The 10,498-nt window shown below is 37.1% G+C and overlaps 1 long non-coding RNA gene across 1 annotated transcript in view; it reads right to left on the bottom strand.

Annotated features, from left to right (window-relative positions):
• Nucleotides 1-9,731: 9,731 nt before the first annotated feature.
• LOC121031316 (uncharacterized) overlaps nucleotides 9,732-10,498 on the bottom strand; it is an 18,703-nt gene continuing 17,936 nt past the window's right edge. Inside the window, exon 3 of the long non-coding RNA XR_005790668.1 lies at nucleotides 9,732-9,965. This is a non-coding gene — a long non-coding RNA (uncharacterized LOC121031316). The remainder of the gene's footprint in view (nucleotides 9,966-10,498) is intronic.

The following is a 10,498-nucleotide window of genomic DNA, read 5'->3' as shown; positions in this document are numbered from 1 at the left end:
TTAAAGGTTGTAATCTCTATTCAAAAAAAATGTAATTACCTCCTTAACCCCTCTCAATTCCACTATGATTTATAACTGATTGTAATTTGCCTCCTTCTGGGCCATTTTTGGCCTGGTGTCCACAGCTCTGCACGCTTCCTCTCCTGTCTTAACTGACTTCTCAGAATGAGAAATTTGTTAACACCTTATTCTTGTTTCTCAGAGTCCTTCTGGTGTAAAGAACAACATCCATTTGACATCCCAAAGTTGCAAGAAGACTATGCTATTTTGCACAATATTTTGCACACTTCTTTAATTACATACACATTAGGTTGCCAATAAATACTGTTGACTGACAGGTTTTTGTTGCATTAGTTTAAGAATTAGAATGGAGAAGTGACATGTGTTCTTTATCATACACTTGTTGGAATACAACTCTTAGAATCTTCTGGATCCAGCATGAAAATGGACCAAGTGGGGGAAAAGAGAGTGTAAAAAAAGTACCCAGCTGCCATTATGGTTCCATTTCTAGAAAAGACTGCAGACAAGTCATGGATATCCAATGTCTCTGTCCCGTTCAGATATATATGGCTCTATTTTCACTCCTGGTTTTACTCTTTCTCAAATTTGGAAATGCCTTTCAACTTCTTTATTCATGTTCTCTCAAATGTAACTATTGTCCTTGTCTCTGGGCAAATTCTCTGGAGAAATTAGCTTAAGCTTTTTGGCCTTTTCCTGAGATGGATGAAACTACACTACCCTTTCTTTCTAGTTTTCAAAGCAATCATGAATTTGTAAGTCCCCAGGAATATATTATTCTTCTACAGGGCAGTAACAATGACTAAAATGGTTAATAAAGCATTGTAGACATGGCTTGTAAGTGAATATTGTAGCAGAGAAATTGGGGATCAGTTTCTGGAGTCATATTTCCCAGAAATGAAACCCAGATTTACTACTTTCTAGCTGTACAACCATGAGAGAGCTACTCAAAAATCTCTGAGCTTCTTTCTTATCTGTAATAGATGAATAACAGTATCCATCTCTGTAGGGGTTGTTGCATGATCAAAGTAAATAACCTTTTGTTATTGAGCACAACATAATTATTGTTATGGAAAGATACCTTGATTTCATTTTGACTGAACTATAACAGAAGCCAGATCACTCAAGAAATAGAAATCACAGTAAAAATCCCATGAGAAATGGTTCTGTGAAGAACCAAAGATCATAAATACTTTTCTAACATGTCTCATTTAAGAAAAATACTTCCTCTTTATTTCAAGACTACCACGTAGATCCCTCCAGATTAAAGAAAAGGAAAGAAGCAAGAGTAAAGTAACACAACGCTGACATGATCCATCACGGTAAGAGGCATCCTCTGATGCAAGCATCAAGCTGCAATCAAAAGGCTAAATGAGCAGTACTGTTGGAAGGAATGAGAAGAAATGATGAGAACTCACTAAGAGAACCTCCTGCTACGGGCTGTTGAAAATTCATCTCTCAGAAAATGAAGCAAAAAATAAATATATAAATAAAATAGAAAAAAGAAAGAGAAAAGAAATAAAAGATAGTGCCAAGTTTTTTTAATTGATGAATAATTTATGGATGATCAGCAGGAACATCCATCCAGGCAGCTGATTAAATGCAAAGTATTTTGATAAGCAGAGTTACCACCACAGGCCTCCAAGGAAAAGGAAGCATTTCCAGCAATCAATGCCAATTTATATATTGATGAGTGTTGCCCAGTCTCTTGCTAGCGGCCTATTTTCCCACACCATCTACCTTTATCACTGGCAGGAAAAGTTACCTCCTCTGTGAGTTTCATTCTCCTGTCAAAATGATGGAGGTTAAATGTGGATAAGAAAGGCAATTAAAATAGATCTGTCACAAGTATGCTATCCCAGTGTGCCATCCTGATTTCCTTCTCTAGTGTGAACTGCTACCAAAGGACGGTAATTGAAATTTGTCAATGTTGACAGCTGATGACTAATATGGAGATTTTCATTACATATCCCTCCTGGAATGAAAAGAGATGAATGTGTATTAAACTCCAGATGGAGACATCCATAGGACAGAAAAATGCAGACACTACTCAAGCCAGCAGTGCAAAGACTGTTTGAGAACCCTAAGACCTTCTGAAATTACACTGTATGGAAACAGAGATGGCGTTAGTTTTCTTCATCTTCTGTCTGTGTAACCTCATCATGTTCAACATTACCATTAACCTCACAGCCCACTCATGTTGATATCACCTGGAAGCCCCACCCACTAACCTTTGGCAGAGTCAGTTTGAAAAGGATATAGGAGTTCTTCTACTTCTTCAAGTTTGAAAATGTTGTGATTTTATAATATAGAAACCCAGGAGTCATTTCTATTATTAATTTGTGTTATTTTATATTTTCTATGTGGTTTTCCTACAAAAGAAATATGATTAATCATATAATTCTGCCAGAAGATACCAGGAAATCACCTTCAGTTAAAATTTTCTGAGTTTTGTCATTGGTCAAGACTGAATACTTATTTAAGTGGATTTCTGGTGTGTGAGACAGGAAGCAAAATGGCTCTAAGATTGTGGTTTCAATGTTCCAGCTAACTATTGTTATATAACAAACTACCCCAAACACAGTGGATGAAAACAACTTGTTTATTATATCCATTAATCTGTGGGTCAGGAATTCGGGCAGGGCTCAGCTGGGTGATTCTTGAGTTCCATGTGGCACTGATAGAGTTACCCCTATAGTATCCAGCTGGCAGACGCCCTGATCTGGAGAATCTAAGATGGCTTTACCCATATTTTTGGTCATATTAACTATATTTTCTTATTTTCTGTATTCTTGGTGTTCTGGAGGCATCTGGATCCTAGCTGACCTGGAAGACTGTCCCTCCCAGGGCTAGCCAATTCCTAAAGATAGCAAACTACCACCATGCAAGATTTCCCTTCATATGCAAACCAACCAATCCAAAGTTTGTATTCTCCACCCATCCCATTTATTAGTCTCTCATAGAGTATTTGCACTCAGGACCAATATTTCCCTGTCTAAATCACCTCACAGCCAGGTACCAGACAAATAGGGTCAGTCCCTATACCTGAAGTCCACTGAAATTACTCAAATTGACAAATTTCTCTGCTTTCCCTGCCTCTTCCATTCCTTTCTGGGAAAGAAGAATAAGAAGGAGAACAAGGAGAAGAGGAGGAGAAGGGGGAAAAGGAAGAAGGAGAAAAGAAAATAGAAAGAGAAAAATAAAAATAAAATACAGTAAAATAATAAAATAAAATAAAATAAAATAAAATAAAATAAAATAAAATAAAATAAAATAAACAAAAAGGGTGCCTGGGTGACTCATTTAGTCAAGTGTCATGATTTTATGGCTCATAACATCGAGCCCCATGTGGGACTATGCATTGATGGTACAGAACCTACTTGGGATTCTCTCTCTCCTCTCTCTCTCCCACTCCCTCACTTGCATACATGTGCATGCACACGCTCTCTCTCTCTCCCTCTCAAAATAAATAAATATTTCTTAAATAAATAAATAAATACATACATAAATAAAAAGGGCCTCACCCATGTTTTTCCCTCATTCTTTCTGTCTCTTTACCAACCCCAGTGCTTCCCCATGTGGCCATGCAAGGCATGGCATGCCCCCTCCTCTTGGTGACTATGAGTTACTTCATAACTATCTTTTCAATGGCAGTCATCTCCTGATCTGTTGGCCTCACTATTCCTGAATAATAATAAAACCTACACTGAAACTTTAAAAAAAGGAAAAACCCTAAAACAAAAAAAAAAATTCCTTAGTGTCTTGGCAGAGATTACTAGAAGGCTGGCTCTGCTGAAACTATCATGTAGAGAACCAATACATGACCTTGAAGTAGTCATACTTCTTTTCCAGAGGCTCCAGGCTCCCAGAGAAAGTGTTCCAAGAGTTTTTACCAGGAAGTTCAAGGCTTCTTATGACCTTGCCTTGGAAGTCTTGGAATGTCATATCCTCTAAATTGGTCAAGTCAATAGGTAAGCCCAGACTCAGTGGAGATGAATTAGCCTCCATCTCTCAATGAGCAGGGTAATAAAAAGTTTGCAACCATATTTAATCTATTACAAACAAGCTCACTTCAGTCAAGCCTTTATAGATCCCTAATTGAAAAACAGTGCTGGTGGTAATTCTAAAGGAATTCTAAGGAAAGTTGGTTTGTAATTTCGTGATCTCCTGGGGATTAGACAGCCTTGTCTAAGAGTGCTACCTAGGATTTCTGCACGATTTCAGGCTGAGTTCTATCTGATTAGTGGAATCACTGGTGCAGAAAGCAAGAAATAAAAACAGCAGTGGTAGGGGAGCTCCTCTTCAGGAGATAAGCTCTGCTTGTAGTAGAAGTAACACAAATAAATATCTCTTCTGATTTCATGGAGGGAGGAATGACATTATGATGATTATAAAGAGCTCAGAGATAGAGATAGGCATGTGCAAATGCCCCTAATGAAACATTAGTGTTGGAATTGAATCCCATTTGTTTTCCGAACCACATGCTTTCTAAACATGTATTTGCATTTGGATATAATGAGTGTAATTTACTCTTTCTGACCAAAATTACTTTATATGCTACAATGCTGAAGCTTTAAAGTGAATAACTCAGCTGATCAATCACTGGCATGCTAATGGCCCCCAATTTCACCAGGAGTGCTTCCCCCCAAGAGCAGCCAGCTAAGACCTCAGCCCCATGCCAAGAGTGCATTTAGAGTTCTTGAGTTCACTCAATCTCTGACGGAAATGTTGTCACCACCAAAGAAGAAGGGAGAAAAATGCAAAAGAAGACATGTTTTACTCGCCTTAGCCTCAATGAAAGACGTTTATGTGTGACAAAACATTTTTTAAAATACTGTGCCTATTTATTTTGTATCAGCATGTGGTAAAATATGAATACACCCAGAATCTAATTACATAAAGAATAGTACACAAGCAACTTCCTTACATTTCACCAAAAAAGAGCAGTCATACTGCTGGACTACATTCAAGAAGTCATTGCTTTCCTTTCACCAGACAATTGTGCTGTTTTACATAATCAGTATTCAGGGGATGGTATTTTGCTAATAGGCAAAATCCTACAGTGACAATTTAAATGGTTTGAAACATGCACGAGATAATTTAGAGTCACAGCGCTGCCAATTGCTAAACAAGTGCAGCAGGAATGTGGGCTTTCGATGCATCCTGAGTGCTGTTGGGGGAACAGGCTGTCCTGTTCAATCAAGGAAACTTTGCTCACATCAAGCTCAAGCCAGCTAATATCATCATTTCAGTCTCTTACTAGGGGAGATTAAGTGTCTTCACTGGGTAACTCCGTTGCTCACCATGGGTGGGAACAGAGAACAGGCAGATGATTTTTAGTGGTTAAGAGTGCAAACTCAGGCTATATAAAAAAAAAAAAAAAAAATCTCGGTTTGAGTCCCAGTTCTACTGCCAATCAGTTCTATGAAGTTGGATAAGCAAGTTGATCTCTTTTGCACTGATTCTTCATCTTCATCTAGGGGGACTTACCCCCTAGAGTTGTAAGGGTTATTGAAATATTACATGTAAGACAGCACAAAGTCCGACAAATTGTAAGTACTCCATAAAAGTTAACGTCTATGGCTTAAACTGGAAAATTAATATAATTTGGAACTGATGAAACCGACATGAATGGGTTTTAGGCTAATTAGTGAATCTCCAGTAAATGCGACGAAAATCTGAATTTTTCTGGGAAAAAGTTTCATGGCTTTCATTAAAGTCTCAAGTGGGCTTATAACAACAAGAACAAAAAGTAATAACCATTTTCTTATGTATTTTTCAGTATAGAAAAGTTATGTCTATGAACCTTCAACAAATTCTTGACATTTTACTAAGTATCAGCCACCATGCTAAATTTTGCAGCTATAACACTGAGTCAAAGTGCCTTCCCTTAAGGAGGTGGATGTGGAGAAAGGGTGAATAGACATTGGTAACTAATCCATTAATATGTGTGAAATGTGATAAATATTATGGAAATGAAGAGGGGGACATGTAAAGTAGGGGAAAGTAATCTAGATAGTTTTTAGGTAGTGTGCTCAAGCCTAAGAGTTGACCAGATTTGGCTACTGGTGGACAAGAGCTCAGTGTCCCCACACTTGTCTGAGGTGGACACAGATGGTGGCTGCCCACCCGGACCATGTGATTGGAGCTGTGTGTTCATCTGCTGTCTTTCTTCAGGAGTTCTCCTCAGAGCCCACTCCTCACGGAAGTAATCCTGTGCTCCCACTGATTTGCACTTATATGTACCACACAGCTGGCCCTTTCTTCTTCTTTTAGGATTGATTTATTGCAAAACCTCAACATAGTGGGAGCATAACACACATTTATTTTTCCCAAAAACTGCCCCCTACCAGACTATTTCATGTCCCCTTTTCTAAACAACAACAACAAAAATTTTATAACAGTTTAGAGTAACAGATGCTAACTAGACTTATTATTATGGTGATCATTTTGCAAATTATAAAGATATTGAATCATTGTGTCATACACCAGAAACTAACATGATGGTATATATAAATATACCTCAATTAAAATTTTGTATTTATACATTTAAAATGTCTATAAATAAATATAAAATAAAAATGCAAATAAATAAAAATAAGTGTGTCTATATACAGATACAAGTTTATATAAATGTGTTAATAGATTATAGAATATTTGCTCTTTTTTGGGTGGTCTTTCATTTTCTTTTGCTTTTTTTTCCCCACTTCTGCCTCTCCCTCTCGACTACATTACTGCCCCAATAACACTGCCCTTATTAACAATTCAGCTTGTATTATGTAAAAGTCTACATGAAATTGTATCATTATTCATGCTTATAAGCTCATATCTGTGTGTTTGTGTATCAAAAATAGAATCATACAACACTTTTCTACATCTTGTTCATCTTAGTTAATATATTATAGACATTCCTCCAAGGTAATTATTACAGTTCTATTCAATTTTTTTAACAGTGCCTTTTTCTGTGCAAACCTATTTTTTAAAATTTATTCTCAATTTGCTAACATGCAGTGTAGTCTTGGCTTGGTGAGTAGATTCCAATGATTCATCACTTACATATAACATCATATACATCACATACATATAATACATATAACTTGTTGGGATGTTGCTCATCCCAAGAAATGCCCTCCTTAAATCCCATCACACATTTTTCCCATCCCTATCAACCCTCAGTTTGTTTTCTGTATTTAAGAGTCTTTTATGGTTTGCCTCTCTCTCTGTTTTTATCTTATTTTTCCTATCCTTCCCCTATGATCACCTGTTCAGTTTCTCAGATTCCACATATTAATGAAATCATATGATATGTGTCTTTCTCTGACTGACTTATTTCGCTTGGCATAATACCCTCTAGTTCCATCCATGTTGTTGCAATGGCAAGACTTCATTCTTTCTCATCGCAGATTAGTATTCCATTATATATATACACACCACATCTTCTTTATTCATTCATCAGTTGATGGACATTTGGGCTCTTTCCATAATTTGGCTATTGTTGAAAGTGCTACTATAAACCTTGGGTACATGTACCCCTTCAAATCAGTACTACTGTATCATTTGGATAAATTCCTAGTAGTGAAGGTCATAGGGCAATTCTATTTTTAATTTCTTGAGGAACCTCCACACTGTTTTCTAGAGTAACTGCACCAGTTTGCATTCTCACCAACAGTGCAAGAGGGTTCCGCTTTCCTCACATCCTCCCCAATATCTGCTGTTCCCTGAGTTGTTAATTTTAGCCACTCTGACCAATGTGAGGTGATATCTCAGTGTGGTTTTGATTTGTATTTCCCTGATGAATGGCAACATTGAGTATCTTTTCATGTGTCTGTTTGCCACCTGGATGTCTTCTTTGGAAAAGTGTCTATTCGTGTCTTCTGCCCATTTCTTCACTGAATTGTTTTTTGGATGTTGAGTTTAATAAGTTCTTTATAGATTTTGGATACTAACCCTTTATCCAATATGTCATTTGCAAACATCTTCTCCCTTTCCGTCGGTTGCCTTTAGTTTTGTTGATTGTTTCCTTTGCTGTGCAGAAGCTTTTTATCTTGATGAAGTCCCAACAGCTCATTTTTGCTTTTATTTCCCTTGCCTTTGGAGACATGTCAAGTAAGAAGCTGCTGTGGCTGTCAAAGAGGTTGCTGCCTGTTTTCTCCTGTAGGATTTTGATGGTTTCCTGTCTCACATTTAGATCTTTCATCCATTTTGTATTTATTTTTGTGTATGGTCTAAGAAACTGATCCAGTTTCATTCTTCTGTGTTTTGCTGTCCAGTTCTCCCAGCACCATTTCCTAAAAACTGTCTTTTTTTCCAGTGGATACTCTTTTTTGCTGTGTCAAAGATTGGTTGGCCATAGATTTGTGGTTGTGGGACCATTTCTGTGTCTCTATTCTATGTCTGTTTTTGTGCCAACACCATACCATCTTGATGATTACAGCTTTACAATAAAGCTAAAGTCTGGGATTGTGATGCCTCCAGCTTTGGTTTTCTTTTTCAACATTACTTTGTCTATTTGGGGTCTTTTGTGTTTTCATATAAATGTTAAGAATGCTGGGGCACCTGGGTGGCTCAGTGGGTTAGGCATCCGACTTTGGCTCAGGTCATGATCTCACGGTTTGTGGGTTTGAGCCCCGCGTAGGGCTCTGTGTTGACAGCTCAGACCCTGGAGCCTGCTTCGGATTCTGTGTCTCATTCTCTCTCTGCCCCTACCCCACTTGTGCTCTGCCTCTCAAAAATAAATCAATGTAAAAAAAATGTTAAGATTGTTTGTGCTAGCTCTGGTAAGAATGCTGGTGTTATTTTCACTGGAATTGCATTGAATGTATAGATTGCTTTGGGTAGTATCGACATTTTAACAAAATTTTCCTGTCAACAAAATTTTCATGTTCCATGAACATAGAATGTTGTGTCTTCTTCAATTTCCTTCATAAGCTTTCTATAGTTTTCAGTGTACAGATCTTTTACCTCTTTGGTTAGGTTTACTCCTAGGTATTTTATAGTTTTTGATGCAGTTGTAAATGGGATTGATTCCCTGAAATCTCTTTCTGTTGCTTCATATTGGTGTAGTTAAATACGACCAATTTCTGTACGTTGATTTTATATCCTATGACTTTGTGGAATTCTTGTATCAGCTCCAGCAGGTGTTGGGGGAGTCTTTTGGGTTTTCCATGTAGAGTATCACGTCATCTGCGGAGAGTGAAAGTTTGACTTCTTTGCCAATTTGGATGCCTTTTATATCATTTTGTTGTCTGATTGCTGAGGCTAGGACTTCCAACACTATGTTAAATAACAGTGGTGAGAGTGGACATCCCTATTGTGTTTCTGACCTCAGGGGTAAAGCTCTTAGTTTTTCCCCCATTGAGGATGATATTAACTGTGGGCCTTTCATATATAGCTTTTATAATATTAAGGTATGTTCCTTCTATCCCAATTTTCTTGAGGGTTTATTAAGAAAGAATGCTGTATTTTGTCAAATGATTTTTTCTGCATCTATTGACAGGATCATATGATAATTATCCTTTCTTCCAATAATGTGATGTATCATGTTGATTGATTTCCAAATATTGAACTAGCCCTACAGGTCAGGAGTGAATCCCACTTGATCATGGTCAATAATTCTTTTAATATACCTTTGAATTTGATTTGCTAGTATCTTGTTGAGAATTTTTGCATCCATGTTAATCAGGGATATTGGCCAGTAATTCTCCTTTTTAGTGGGGTCTTTGGTTTTGGAATCAAGGTAATGCTGACTTGATAGAAGGAGTCTGGAAGCTTCCATTCCATTTCTATTTTTTGGAACAATTTGAGAACAATAGGTATTAACTCTGTTTTAAATGTCTAGTAGAATTCCCTTGGGAAGCCATCTGGCCCAGGACTCTTATTTGTTGGGAGATTTCTGATAACAGATTCAATTTCTACCTTGGTTAATTGTTCAAATTTTCTATTTCTTCCTGAGTTTTGATAGTGTGTGGGTGTCTAGGAATTTGTCTATTTCTTCCATATTGTCCAGTGTTTGACATATAACTGTTCATAGTATTCTCTAATAATTGTTTGTATTTCTGTGGTGTTGTGATCTCTCCTCTTTCATTTATGATTTTATCTATTTGGGTCCTCTCTCTTTTCTGTTTGAGAAGTCAGGGTAAGGTTTTATAAATTTTGTTTATTCTTTCAAAAAACCAGCTCTTAGATTTATTGATCTGTTCTCCTGTTTTGTTTTATTTTGTTTGATTCTATATTGTTTATTTTTGCTCTAATCTTTATTATTTCTCTTCTTCTGCTGGCTTTGGGCTTTCTTTGCTTCAGGGTTTCTAGCTCCTTTAGGTGTAAGGTTAGGTTGTATATTTGAGGACTTTCTTGCTTCTTGAGATAGGCCTGAATTGCAATGTATTTTCCTCTTAGAACTGTCTTTGCTGCATCTCAAAGGGTTTGGACTCAAACCCTTTGGACAAAGGGTTTGGACTCAAACCCTTTGGACAAAGGGTTT

Source organism: Herpailurus yagouaroundi, unplaced genomic scaffold (assembly GCF_014898765.1).
Source record: "Herpailurus yagouaroundi ecotype Mexico unplaced genomic scaffold, PumYag 141, whole genome shotgun sequence".
Taxonomy (NCBI): domain Eukaryota; kingdom Metazoa; phylum Chordata; class Mammalia; order Carnivora; family Felidae; genus Herpailurus; species Herpailurus yagouaroundi.
Note: the sequence above shows the minus strand (reverse complement) of the source record. Positions and strands in the feature narration are given on the sequence as shown.